We start from the raw sequence: 15,858 nt of genomic DNA, 5'->3' as shown, positions 1-15,858 counted from the left end.
ATTGGTATAGGAACCTAACAAACTCAACCACTTTCTCTTTTGTTTCTACATTGATAGCCTTGGTCTCAGTGCACTTTGTCAAATTGTGAGTGCATACAATTATGTACTTTTTTCTGCCCTGATGGTGGATCAATGGGCCCAACGAAATCTGTGCCCCACTTGTCAAATGGCTCTAGATCCACCTGAAATTAAAAGGTCATTTCATCCTTGGGAGTAGGTTTCCCCATTCTCTAGCACCGATCGCATCGACTAAAGTATATTCTTTCATCTTGGTGAAGAGTGGGCCAGTAGTATCCAGCTTGCAGTGCCTTGAATGTTGTCCTCTTGGCTGCAAAGTGACCTCCACAAGGCCCATCATGATAGGCTAGAAGTATGTCAAAGACATTCTCCTCCCTAACACATCTTCTCAAAATTTGATCTCGGCCTAACTTGAAGAGATTGCGCCCAATCCAAGTGAATGGGGCACTCTTCCTTACAATTTTTCTCTTTTCCTTGGATGACAGATTTGGAGGGAACTGTGCAACAACTAGGTAGTTGGATATGTTAGCAAACCATGGGGAGAGAACTGAAATAACAAGTAAATTCTCATCTGGAAATTGATCATCAACCATTCCTTCCTCACCTGTAGGAAAATAAAGTCTAGACAGAAATTCTGCAACAACATTTTCTCTACCTAGCTTATGAATGATAGTTAAATCAAACTATTGTAATAAAAGAAACCATATAATAATTCTAGCATTCACATTAGGTTTGTTCATTAAGTATTTGATGGAAGCATGGTCAGTATGCACAAAGGTTTGATAACCAATGATGTAGTGTCTAAATTTGTTCACGGAATGAACAATAGTTAGGATTTCCTTTTCAGTCATAGTGTGGTTCAATTCAGCCTTGGACATATTTTTTCTATTGAAGTGGCATAATGAAACTTGTCATCTATCTGGGCTAGAGCTTCTCCTATATTTAGATATGTCACCATGGATGTGGAAAGGAAGTGCCCAATTTGGACCTTTGAGTATGGGTGTAGTAGTCAACTTGTCCTTCAAGATTTCTAGGGCCTCTTGGCAACTTTCTGACCAACAAAATTAAGTGTCCTTGGCCAAAAGTCCAAACAATGGCGAGGCTAATTTTCTAGAGTCTTTGATGAATCTCTTATAGTATCCATCTAAGCCCAAGAAAATCCTAACATCCCTTTGCTTTTGAGGAGTCGGGGCCCTTTTTATGATAACAATTTTATTTGGGTCCAATTGTAATCCTTCCTTAGATATTGAGCAACCCAAAATAGTCCCTGCATTCATCAAGAATTCACACTTCTCAGTACTAAGTGATAGGTTCATTTCAATTCACTTATTTAATTTTTTTCCCAGGTTAGAGAGAGCCTCTAGGAAATCACACCCATAGGGAGTGAAATCATCCATATAGATTTATATAGAGTCATGGACTAGCTCAACAAATATGCTTAGAACTGCTCTTTGAAAAGTGGTAGCGAAATTACATTATCCAAAAGGAAGGACCCTATAAGAAAAGGTAACCCAAGGACAAGTGAAGGTAGTTTTATCTTGGTCTTCTAGGCTAATATGGATCTTATTATAACCATTGAATCCATCTAGGAAAGAGAATAACTTATGCTATCACTCCTCCGGATCTCCAAGGCTGAGGAAGAGTCCAGCTGAGGTAACCACAAACCAATCTTTTGACTTGGTAGCTATCCCTACCAAGCCAAAGAGGGTTGGATAGATTAGGGTTTTAGGCTAGATGTAAAGTGCAGAGGGTTGTTTGATTTGATTTGGTTGGGTAGTCACAAGGATGAGTGAATTAGGTCAGAGAATGAACTAGGTCAGGGCAAAGTGAATCAGAATTGCAGACATCTAATGGGGCAAGGTAGGCAAGGTACTTTAAACTTTGTAGTATAGTGATGAGATGGTTTAGACTAGTGAGATGCTAAAAAGTGCATGAGGGTCATGAATTCTTTTTAAACTAAAGAAATGAAACAATCTATGATGATTTTCCCAAAACATAGCATACAAATATGAATTTTGCTTATCACACCTTGAAAATCAAACATAATTAGAGTGAAATGGATCATGAAAGGAACAAAAAATTCACACATATGAAACTGAAGAAGAAACAAGATCAAAATACCATGCCACAGGAATCCCACCAAAATAGCTGCAACTTCATCCAATATATTCCATGGCAATGTCTGAAACCTATTACAACATCCAAGAGATTCCAACCTATAAATGACTATGAAAATACATAATATAGCCCTCAAATCAAATCATCGTAGCCTCAAGGGTTGAATCCATGAGAGGAGGAGCAGTTGCAAGAAATACTGAACTGATAGCTAGAGTATAGGATGGTGAAAGTGACTCATCCCTAACTTAAGCCAATTGATTCATTACAAGTCATGTAGGCCATTTAACTAATGTATTTACCCTAGGTAATAGTAAAAAACATAATAATTACATCATCCTTATCAATTACATCAGTAAAACTTCAATTTCCCATAGGTGAAAATCAATTTGGAGAGAAACAATGAAACTTGGAGAAGAATGTCAAATGCACCGTTTTAGTGTCAAACATGCCCTCCAAGTTCAAGGCTGCTTTCAGGTGCCTTCTCGATGTCAAACGTTTCTCTAAGATAGCTCGTTGAAAATCCCTTCAAGTCCACTTTCTAGATATGTCTTCATTTTTCAATTTGGAGCTCATTTTCCCTATCAAAAACTCAATCTCCCAAGAGTGGTAAATGCGGAGCACCCAAGCCAAAAATGAGGCAAAAAGGTGGGTTTTTAGTGGCTTTTGACCTTTTGGGCTGACCTGTTTACCTCCAAATGCTTAGAAAATACACAGGGTGCATGTCCTCATCACTCTGAATCCAAATATGCTGGCCTTTTTTTCATCAGATGCCTCAAAAAAGAGTGAAGCACCCTAGGTGTTGCGCATTTGACCCTTTGATTGTGTTAAAAATGCTTTAAAAAACACAGAAAATCATAGCTTGCAAAATTTGCTAAAAATTTGTCAAAATTGGTGGGCTGATGGCTGATCATATATTTGAGGCATGGAGTGATGCCTTGGCAAGAAAGTCTAGCCACCTTTTATCCTCTTGCTTGGTCAAGGATTCAATATTTACATGGGATATTTTGAGTTTTGCCCTAGTTAAAGCATGTCATAGTGATGGGAGATGCCATGAGTTCTCTGGTATTGGTTGGCTCATGTCTAATGATTCTTCCTCCTCTCTTAGATAGCCTCCTCTCCTATCCTAATTCCTCACTATGAATTATGTTCTCTTCTTCTGCCATGAGTTATTAGAGTCAAACCCTAAGGAGATGATGAAATGGAATGTAGGTGTAGAGAGTATGGAATGGTGTGAGAAATTGAGGAGATGGAAATGGGGATGGGTGATATGAGGGAGGTGATAGGGGGTAGTTTTGAAATGTAGGAATGGCAGTGGGAAGTTAGGAAATGGAATTTAGGAATGATATTATGTTACTATGGTTTTGAATCTAGTAGGACAACAAAACACAATGAACCACCATATAATTCAATTGTGGAGGAGAGGAGTGATGTGATTTCAACCTACTTGTGGTGTTAGAGCATGTTTGTGACACATTTTGAAGTTTGGAGACAATGTTGTGCTCTTTGAGCAACCCTTTGGAAGTTTATGGGCAAACATGCAACAATATGGTCAAACACGCTCTCTCTTTCCAAGCACGCAATGCCCTTAGGAAATGCATAGAAATTTCAAGCAAATGCACAACACTCTGGTCAAATGCATCCTCCAAGTTCAGAACGCAGCCTCCAACTTGCAGGTTCAATTTTACTGCCTTCCTGGTGTTCAAATTGAGCCCAACACAACTCATTGGAAATCTTGTCCTATCTGGTTTCCAAATCGACCTTCTTTTTTCAAAATGGACTTGATTTGACCCTCCAAAAGTTGATTCTCCCACGACTGGTCAAAAAGTGCAGAATGAGGGTACAAAAATGAAGTTTTCTCTTGCATGAAACTTTCGGAGGTTTTACTCAACTCCAAATTTATCTCATGATAGATTATTGGAAATATCTTTCTCTCTAGTTATCATTTGACTCATCAAGAAAGTCATTTGGATACTCCAGCTAGGCGAACAATTGATTTTCCCAAGGTCACTCCAAAAGTGAAACAACTCTCTTGTAGCAACTGTATTTTTGACATTTCCAAAAACCATGACATCAGTGCAAAACCTGAAGGAGGTTGTTCATACTTTGCCTAGGAAAGACAAAAACCTCTCTCACTTTTGTAAAATTCATCACTGTGTGGTTGGAAACATACTTGGAAGAAAAATTGGCCCTATGTGTGGAAAATGATTTGTCCCTTCCAATGACTTCTTGAAAAATGATGGAGGCATGATTTTTATGAGTTGGAATGGCCTCACACTTGTTGAAATGACCTCCCTTATGCCTCCTCTGCTCAGATGTCTCTGATTCCATATCCAAACCTAGCTCACTGGGAGAGGAAATTAGGGTTTAGTGCTTGTTGAAAATTATTATTTGGACACGCTTGGGAAAAGACAACTCCCTTTGGAAATCACTTAACTTTTTGAAACATTACCCTTTCACTTGACTATTTCCTTTGAAAAATTGATCTTTTGATGGTCTTTGAGAACTCTTTGAATTTGAATTTTCTTTAATGAAGTTGGCATATAGAGATTGAGTTGGCAGCTTAGGAACAATACTTATTACATATACTGAACATATAATTACATGATGAAATAAGAATTTCTCCTTACAAATCATCCTCACATGGTGAAGAGATGTTATTTGATCACCCTTTACTTTCCGGTCTTATGCAATGGAATGGAGTTTTATTGAAACCTTGGAAACCCTAATGACCTAATGAAATCTTGAAAAACCCTAAAAGAGCTAATGAGACATTGAAGTACCGAATTTCAAGATGACATGACTGATGTGATGGCATGATGTCATTAACTTTATGGACAATGGATACTCAACAAGGTTGAAATGAGCCAGCAAGGGGTAAATTTCTAAAAGGAGTAAAGGAAACCCTAATTCAACCTTCAGTGACCAAATTTTTGCATGATGACCTAGTGGAATGACAAAAATTTCAGAATGGGACCCTAATATGATATGAAAAGGTGATTTTTGATCACTGATGGCAGTATGCAAATACTGACACTAACAACTTCTTTACTACAAGACCATCCAAGAATTAATCAATGAAAGGTAGAGGGAAATGGCCTTTTTAGTGCCTTTTTTAAACTCTTTGTAATCCACACATATCCTCCATTTTCCATTATTCTTTGGGACTATAACTAGAGGATATACCCGCTCATTATCGGAGATGGTGTAAATGAACCCTACATCCAACAACTTCTGCAATTCTTCTTTGTCTGTGTCTTTGAGGGCTGGGTTCATTCTCCTTTGAGGCTAGCACATTGGTTTTCATCCTTCCTTTATGTATATGTGGTGAGTACACACCAAAGGATGCACTCCCTTCATTTCCTTATAACTCCAGGCAAAAGCATCCAAGTGCTCTCTCATCATGTTGCACAACTTCTCTTCTTGATGGGCTGAGAGAGAGGGGTTGATTTTCAATGTTTTAGATGGACCAAATTCTACCATTTTGATATGAGCAGGACTTGTGTCAACTAGGAACAAATCAGTTCAAAGGTTATCTTCATATTTCCTCACCAGCTCATTAAGAGGCATCGTGTTGGGGGGCTTGTTCTGGAGGATTTGATCAATTAGGTCATCTTCATCAGGTTGCCCCCATTCTATAATAGTATCTAGAGTACAAATTGGGTAGGCTATGGTATGGTATAATTCATCTTCCTGTTTCTCTTCCAACCATAAGGGTAATTCGTGTTCTAGGGATGGTTGAGCAGGAGGATAAAAGACCAACTATTTGGAAAAATGCTCATTCTTAATGGTCATGTTCCCAACTCTGCAACTTATTTAAGCATCAATAGTCACTAGCCATGACCTTTCAAGGATGAGAGCATAACCATTGAAATTTGTTTTCGGCTAAAGAACTAAGAAGTCAACAGGGTACTCCCAAGAATCAATAGAGACCATCACATCCTCAACAACTCCCTCAGGAGCTACTATGGATCTGTCTACAATCTGCAATATTTTTGTGGTCTTCCTCAATGATCCTTGGAGATTCCATTTTAGCATGGTCTCCTTAGCGATCACATTGATGGCAACCCCAAGATCAATCAAGGTGTGGGGTAAAATGATGCCATCAATGTGCACATCTACCATGGGACCTCTAGGGTCTAGATACTTTGGGAAAATCACTCTCCCCAGCATTAAGTCAAATAATTGTCCAATGACATTAATGGTAGGGGTGTATTTCTTTCTCCTCCAAGGATGTTTGAATCATTTATCCTTCATTAACTTGTTGTAGATGGGGACATCCTTGATAGCTTGGAGGAGTGGGATTTTAACACACAATTTTTTCAGTTCTCCCACAAGTTCAGTCTCTTCTAGGGTGTGCAGACTAGGATGGATCAATTTTTCAAGAAAATGAGGTTGATTGGATTTAGGAACACTCTCTTCCTTTTCCTCTTCAACTTCCTTAGGTGGAGATGGAGGTTGGTTATCTGGAAGCACTCTTCTAGACTCGAGGTTGATTTCTTGAATTTCCACAACATAGGCAAGGTAGGATATCTCTCCACTATAGACTTGTTGTGCCTATTTGTTTTTCGGGTTCGGATTTGGTTGAGAAGGCATCTAAGGTTTCATAGGTGGACCATGATGAAGGAGATGTGGTTGAGATGGAGGTGGAGGAAGTAAGGTTGGAGATTGGTTGAATGGGGGATTCCACCCCTCTAATGGGGTATTTCACTAAGGATGTGGGGGAGCATATGGCTAAAATGACTGATTGTCAGTTTGGGAAGGGTATTGAGGTGCATAAGACCAAGGAGAAGGTGTGTACCATAAAGGATGAGTAGGATAACACCAAGGGAAAAGGGATGCATTCTGATTGGGATTGTAATATGAATAGGATTCCCCTTGCATGCCCTTATGGTATGGTCGAGGTCCTTGAGGACTCCTTTGATTGATATAATAGAGTTGATCAGCCCCACCTTTAGTTCCTTGATATAAGACTTTTAATCCAGGCAGAGAAGGTCACTTATCTGTGGAGTGATTTTCCTCATAGACCAAGAAAACCTCTGTAAAATTCATTGCACATTCATTTCTGGGGTGCCTTCTAGTGCATCTAGGGAAAAGATAGCTAACGCTCTCTCTAATTCCTCTTGATCTGCATGGTGTCCATTTGTAGAGCAAGAGTATTCAACATTTCACTTTTAAATTCTTCCAACATGTTTCCAATTTCACTCTTGATAGTTGTGTTGGAGGAAGAGGAACCGAGAAAAGATTCACTAGCCCCACCCTTCTTTCTGGTAGCCCTAGAATGATTTCTAAAAACTATCTTGATATCATCATAAGATAGCTGAGATGTCCCCTCCAGACAACATGTTTAGGGTTTCTAGGATATCTTCCATGATCCATCTGAGAAGGACTAACTTGAGTGATTCAGGATCAAGGGTGCATCTATCCCTTTTGTAGCTGAGTTGGAACCTTTCCTCATAATCCTCCAAGGATTCATCATGTCCCGGGGTCATTATGAAGATTTCCTATTTGGTTGCCTTGGACCTATAGTAGTCCTTATACTTGCCATTGAAGGATTAATGCATTTGAGCCTAGTTAGTGATGTTGTCACCAGGTGAACCTATGAACCAGTGTAATTGCATCCTTAAGGGTGGATGGGAACAAATTCAACTTCTGGTTATCAGAGGTATAATCATAAGTTCTGCAGATGACAATAATCTCAAACAAAAAGGTTTCAAGGTCTTATGAGGTTAAGCCATGGAAGTGAGGAAGGGCAAAGTGGCTTATGTTTTTCATCTTATCATCCCCATTAGTCTCTCTAATGCGAAAAGAAACTTCATTTCTATTTTCAGTCCTATTTTTGTTTTCATCCATGTTGTAAGTGTGTGGAATGGTTTCTTCTTCTTCTTCTTCCCCAAGAGGCTCTTCAAAGATCTTTGGTTTCTCACCTAATGGTTCCTCTAACTCCCTTGCAGTCAGAGAGGGAAGCTGAAAACAATCGAAGAAGAGGGAAGGTTGACTATTTGATGGTGTGGGGGTTTTTGGAAAAAATATCCCTAAATTGTCTCTACTCCTACAAGGCATGAAATAGATTTTCTTTCCTTTTTTTAGGTCTTTTTCAGAATCACTTGTGAAATAGAAAGAAACCAGAAATTGCAGCTATTTACTAAATGAAAATTAGAAAGAAAAAAATAGAAATTACATCTACCTAGACACCTTCCTGGCAATAGCGCCAAAAAGTGATGAGCCTCAATATTACAGCAAGGATGCTGCAACTGCTAGGGATTCCAACTTTACTTTATCAACCCGGGGTTTCATACAAACTTGGAGGCGACAATGCTATATACACAGTAATTGCAACATTCTATTCTTGTCACTTCTCAACTGGGGCGCTAGACCACTAGGGTTGCAGGCCAATCTTTTATTGACTATAAGGATTTTGACTACTAACAGTGAATGTAAAGCTCTTTCTAATGTAGGAAAGTAAATTATTTCCTATTTAGGGAATTAATGTTATTGAACGGTAAATGCTATGTAATGCCATAAATCATCTAGCTAGGAAATGACACAATTTACTTGCAGAAAATAACTATGTTAACCTTACAATTTATCCTCTCACTATTAGGACTGTTTGGAAATGGAAAGTTTTTCTATCATTCTAGGATTCATACATACATGCACTAACTATCTCATTTTACTTGCAGAAAAAAGAATCTTTTAATTTCTAAATTTAGAAATGTAAATGCTATGTGATTCTATTTGATCTTGCAGAGGAACAAGGCATGGGAGAGATGATCTCAGGTGGCACTGATAGGCATGGAATCCACGATGAGGGCCTAATCTACTCTTATACTACCATATTTAGTCAAAACAGTGTCAAACAGGCTACTACAGAAGATCCTGTAGCTGCTACATGAAATTGCTACAGGATATCCTGGTTTGCTACACGATGTCTTGGTTTGCTAGAGGAAGTTAGATGAAGAGCGTAGGGGGGAATAAAAGTGATATGAGGTGTTGGATAGATGTATGATGGTGATATAAGGTGTAGGGAAGGTGCACGTTACCCAATAATATGCCCATCACTCCAAGGCGGTTGGATTTTCCTAAGGTGGCTTGCTCAAGGTGGCTGCAAAATAGAGGTTTAGACTATGAGATGGTATGCCTTTGAAAAAGGTGGAGAGGACCTAGGTGAATCTGGTTAGATGATTTCCTCCCTACAGATCAACAATCCCTACAAAAAAACCTGTTTTTCTTCTCATTTATGCATCACTACATGTCAACATGGAAAATATTAATTGAATTTGACAAATTTGATCTATCTATTGTTAAGGACTAGATTTGTGAAACAGAATGCCTTTGAAGCTACAACAAAATTAAGGGAACAAGATAACAATTGTAGGTTCTTCCAAGAAATCATAAACATTGATCTAGATAAGAATGAAACCTAAGCTATTTAATGACCAAAAGACAAACTATGTTTTTGAGGCTGTGAGAGTGGGGTCCTCTAATTATGATCCCATGAGGGATATGAGATAGAAGCCATTGTCACAAGATTTTCTGAAGTAATTTCCTTCACCACTGCACCAGTGATATACCTCTTCAAACTAATGGAAACTAGGTTAAGGTATAATTAAAATACTTGTTAAGCTAAACAAAACATAAATAAACTTCAGCAACTAACTATGATTTTAATCTAAGAATACAAATGAAAAATGAGGAACTTCTACTACTAGGGTTGGGCCCTAATCCAAGAGGTTCAACCCTCTGAGTTAACTCATTGCTAGATCAAAACAAAATCTCTCATTTTCTTGAAAATGTCAATTACAACAAAAAAATAATAGTCACAATGTTTTATCTCAAAATGGCCTCTTCGCTACAACAAAAAAATTGAATCCTAATGAGTCCCTTGGCTCTCTTATTTATAGAAAACCGGAGCTCCCAACAACTCCCTAGAAAATAGGGAGGCTTGGCTCCCTAAATTCAGAATGACTCTTTCTTACTTGTCACTAGCTTGGTTTCCAATGGAATCAGCTTGCTTGGCTTCTAGTAACTCCGAGCAGATGAGATATGGTCGAGGAATCTTCGAATGATTTAAGGATTTGAGGGAAACCAATCTCCTAAAATCTCTCTTGGTTTCCCACTTTGAGTTCCTTCACTTAAGTCAACCCAAAATTGCTCCAAGTCCTACATTTAGTACATATTAGGCCACATGACATAGTAACTCACCTTCACCCTTCTCACTAAGAAAAATATAACAAAATATGTAAATAAATGTGAGAAAAGTCAATTTTAATAATCTGGAGAGTGGCATTGTGACCCATATAGTTTACCTATTGATAATCATCATCACCAATATCATTGATCTAAGATGAAGAATATATATATATATATATATATATATATATATATATAAACATTATGATAGTGTGAACACAAGGGGCCATAAAGAATTCTGGTAAGAGAGGCGACCATGGCAGAACCCTAGGGTTTTCTGCTATTGACAGAACTACGGCACTGCAACCGCGAGAGATAATGGTGGAGGCAGCATGGATATGCTCGCAGTTCTGAACGCGGTCTTTTTCATGCATCATTTTTTAATGGTCCCTGCTCTCTACTGTCGAGCCGGTCGGAGTTTCCTTTTGTTTCATTCGCGTGACTGTGCCGTGGGTTTTTCACACATCCGGTTCTACGACTGTTTACCCATGTTCAACTTTGCCCGCTCCCCCCTGGTCATGGTTGACAGGCTTGCAACTGGCTAAAATGGTGGAAGAGGACCTTGTGAACTATGAGGAGGACCCCATGCTGGAATAGAAAATATGGGCGCACAATTCCACATCGGTCAAGGGCCCCTTGCAGAATAATCTAGAATGGTCGAAAAATGCCAAACAATCGAAGACACACCCGCCCGTCTCCGGGAAGCGTCAACACCTTGCAGTAAATTTCGCGAACCTTCCAGGCTTGGAATGTCCCCCCCTTTCCCTGGCTACTCTGAACCTTCTCGACTCCTACTTACACACCTCCCCTACTTTCGACTCCCCCTCGCCTTACCATCTGCAGCAACCCCCCCTTCCCCACAGCTCCCACTGCCTATGTACCCTCCCTCCATCTCCCTGGCTCAGGCTGGCCCGTCAAACCCCTCGCAACCGGCGCATGCTTTTACTCACCCGCGAGAGTGCAGTCTCAATCCACTCTCCCCATATTTATTTGGTTGTTTTAACACTCCTATCCATAACCCTAGACCCACTATTTCGGTGCAGCATAGCTCTTCAGAACTGTGCAGGGACCTTCTAAAAGAATACCCTATGGGACGGCGCTCAGAAAAGCTGAAAAGGGGTCGGTGTCTCAGAGTGGTCGACACTGATATCAACCTGACCTATGGAGAGGACGTGAAAATGGCAGACGGAATGGATATGGTGAGAAAAGTCCTGGTTGGCCGTGTTCAAGGCAGGAACTACTCAGTGGAGAGATTGCGTCAATGGATGGTGGAGATATGGGGTTCCTTGCTGAAAGAACTCTCTCTCATCTGGGTGCTGGCCAGAGGATTATTCTCCCTCCGCTTTCGTAGGGAGGAATACACCGAATGGATCTTGTCATGTTACTGGCACATTGAGCTCGCACCTATTTCGTTAAAATGATGGGATCCTCTTTTCGATCCTGAACGCGAGCAACTCGGCGCTGGACCCATCTGGGTCAGACTTCCCAGACTACCTATGCAGTTTTTGACTCCACAGGTTTTCAAACGTATCGGAGATGCACTGGTGACTTACCTAGAGTATGAAAAGTCTTTTGAGAAAACGGGAATCATGACAATGGCAAGGATTTTGGTTCATCTCGACACCAGGGATGGGTTGGAGGAAAAAATCACTCTCCACAGAAGACACTTCTCTCGCAAATAACTTCTAGACTATGAAGGAGTCCCTTTTCATTGTAAGAGGTGCCACAAAGTGGGTCAGCTATTCAAGGATTTCCCCCTAAATTCTTTGGTGACCACGGAAAACTCAAAGTGGACGAAGCATTAGGCCTCTATGGAGCAGAACAAGGGTGGACAGGAACATGGAGGGGAACCGGCTAAAACCGCGGTGGAGACTTCAAAGAAGACTAGGAGCCGATGAAAAGCTCCACCATCTCCTCCCAGAACACGCTCCAAATCTGCAGCGGAAGCTACTCCTATGCCGGGTAATGAGACTATCCCCATATCCACTGCTCTTTTTTCAGATGTTATGTTAAATGTATTGCATACATCTCTGTATTCCCCCTCATCTGCATTTTGCACTATTCCATCCATCCCCTGTTCTTTATCAGTGCCCCCGCCCACTTTTTCCATCACTCCCACCACCCACCGAGATTTATCCACACTCCCTTCTCACAATTCCTCCTCATCTAGGCAGGATCCCCATCCCTACAACCTCCGCTCCAGTCTTCGATCTAAAAACTCGCACCTTGGGTTGGGTCGATCCCCTGGAAAGACCAAGCTCCACAAACCTGTCAGAGGGCGCCCATCAAAGATCAAATCTGCCATCAAGTCTGCGGTGGCGGATGTTGCAAGGGGCCGAAAACATACCATTGAGAGGGCGCTTAGAGCATTGGAGCCCACTGCCCATGGTCCCTCATGATTTGGCTCTCCTACAATTGCTAAGGACTAGCCAACCCCAAAAAGAAATTGGCTCTCAAAAGAATGTTAAAGGATACATTCTGTGACATACTCTTCCTTCAAGAAACTCTTGGCTCTTCTGAAGATACTATCTGAACCCTTCACTCTATCCTACCAGGCTAGAAATTTCAGGGGATGGATGCCATTGGCAGATCTGGTGGACTCACAATTGGAATCAACCCTAAAACAGTTAAGCATATATCCACCTGGGGGGGCATGGGGTTCATGGGCATGGACATTTTCGTTGGGGAGCTGGGACTACAATTAAAAGTGATTAACATATATGCTCCTAATCGGAACAGAATGGAATTTTGGCACCATTTGTTGGAACATGATCTTGTCACAAACTCCACCATCATAGGGTTGGATCTAAACTTTTCATTGGGCATGGAAGAATCCTGGGGACACCAAGCTCAACTCGATCCTATTTCTGATCAGATGTGTACTCTACTGGATTCCTGCAATTTAGTTGACGTTCCTATGAATAAGAAGCTGCCCACCTAGCACAATAGACGGACTGGGGAGGTCGCCCTGGGCTGAAGATTGGATCGGTTCTTGATTCATGAAAACCTTATCCGTTACCTCCCTTGTATCGACAATGGGTGGGAACTAGGGGCTCTTCTGATCATCTACCCATTTTTCTACAAATTACTGAACCATCAAGAAAGCCACAATCCCCCTTCAAATTCTTTGCTGGGCATCTAAAAGATCCTGAATACGTTAACATGTTGATTGAGTTCTGGAGAGCTCAACCACCCTTGAGGGCTCAGAGGTTGGCTACGGACTTCTGTTACTAGCTAAATAAACTCAGGACAATGACAAAGGAGTGGTCTAAGAGGAAGAAGACGAGAGATGATTAGAATCTTGCTGATATTGAATTATAGATTGCATAGTTAATGGATGATCCGGGGCTAGGGTTCCTATCAGAGGAGACTAAAATGAATCTTGTTACGTTGGAGAACTAGAAAAACGAGATGCTTCTAGAAAAAGAAGAACAATGGAGATTGAAAAGTAGAGCCACCTGGCTCCAAGCGGGTGATGGTAATACGAAATTCTTCCACAATTTTGTAAATGGAAGAAATGCCACTAATACTATCTGGCAGATGCCCTGTGAGTCTGGGGGTTGGGCCTCTACTCACCCACAATTAGCTAGATTGGGGATTACACATTTCAAGAGGCAATTCACTACACCGATAGCCATCAACCTCCCGGATCTCATCAATCTAGCTGGCCACTTTCCAAGGTTTGTGGATCAGGAAGAGGCAAAAGACTTAAATCAACCGGACACTCTGGAAAAATTGGAAGGAACCCTCAAGTGGTTCAAAAAGGATAAGAGTCCTGGCCCTGATGGCTGTCTAGTGGAGTTCTATTTGGCTTTTTTGGAGCTTCTGGGAGGGGATCTACTTGCTGTCATCGAAGAAAGAAGAACATCGGGATACATCCACCCCCTCATCAACTTCACTTACTTGGCCTTGATCCCTAAGACTGATTCGCCACCCTCTTTTAATGAATTTAGGGCTATATCCCTTTGAAACTGTCTGTACAAAATCATCTCAAAAATCATCGCCAACCGCATCAAGCCCATACTATCCAATCATATCTCTCAGGAGAAATTTGCCTTCCTCCACCATAGACATATTTAGGATGCCATTGGTACAGCCCAAGAAGCCCTCCACTCCATCAAACTCATAAATCTCAAGGGACTCACTCTTAAAATTGATCTGGAAAAGGCCTTTGGCAAAGTAAATTGGTTATACATCAAGATGATTATTACTCATTTGGGGTTTCCCCCAGTACTCATCAGCTGGATCATGGGATGCATATCCTCTATCTCTTTTTCTATTCTCACAAATGGTTCGGCATTTCCCTCCTTCAATATTGATCGGGGGATCAGGAAGGGATGCCCTTTATCACCACTTCTTTTCTTACTAGTCGTGGAAGGACTGAGCAGACTTATAGCTACAGAAAAAAGAAGGGGAGGCCTACAAGGCCTAAAAATCATGGAACAATTCTACCTGACACATCTACTTTTTGTAGATGACATATTAATCTTCCTAAATGGTAGTATCCGAGACTCGACTTCTTTGAATGAGATTCTAAACTTATTCTGCAGAGCCATGGGCATGGAGATCAATAGAGAAAAATCCACCATCTCTCTATCTGAATGCACCCTACAGGAATCTCAGTTGTCCACTCAATATTTTCCCCTTCAGGCTACTGATCTAATGGGGGGATTAAAATATTTGGGCTTCAGACTAAAACCAGATGGCTACAAGATTGCAAACTAGACTTGGCTGATTACAAAAGTGGAGAAGAGAATTGGTTGTTGGTGTCAGAATTTCCTGTCTAGGGCAGGCAGACTTGTCCTTATCAAAATAGTCCTTGAAGCCACCCCGGTGTACTGGATGTCGCTCGCCTGGATTCCTAGAGGAATACTTCATAGAATACAACAAATATGTTGTAGATTCCTATGGAATGGTAGTAAGGAGGGCATACCGTTTGCCTGGGTTAAATGGACAAGAATTGCTATACCGAAGCAGTGGGGAGGCTGGGGACTTAAACTTCTTCCGGAATTTTCTCAAGCCTTGGCAGCCAAACAGAGTTGGCTCCTCCTCAAACAAAACAACCTCTGGGCTGAGGTTATTCAACATAAATACATCTGGCCATTGACTATCATTGACTGGATCAGAAGCCCATCTTGGCACAGGAAAGGCATATCAGTGATTTGGAGAGCCATTCTAAATTCTATTTCTATCATTAAGTGTTACAGGGAAAAGTGTCTATATAGAACTGCTCTATCCCACTAAGGTGTGACAGCTGCCTTAGAAACAAACAGAGAAAATCTACTTTCATTTTTCCTTTACGAATTATAGATAGAGAGGAACAGAAAGACCAACCTCTGTATTGCGCTAATTTCCTGATTTGATTCCTCACTTCTTTGATAGTCTTTAGGTACCTGCTCCCTTGCACGCCCAGCTTCACAAACTACCTGTAAGATCACAGTAGCATAGCACTATACAAAGACATGGATCTATAATCATAAACAATCTAGGATCAGATGTAAATTGACCATACAAATGTAGCAAGCATCAATG

This window comes from Pinus tabuliformis, chromosome 5_2 (genome assembly GCF_031772625.1).
Source record: "Pinus tabuliformis cultivar Carrire ecotype Pingquan chromosome 5_2, CPIR1, whole genome shotgun sequence".
NCBI classification, from domain to species: Eukaryota; Viridiplantae; Streptophyta; class Pinopsida; order Pinales; family Pinaceae; genus Pinus; species Pinus tabuliformis.
The sequence above is the reverse complement of the archived record's forward strand: the minus strand, read 5'-3'. Positions refer to the sequence as shown.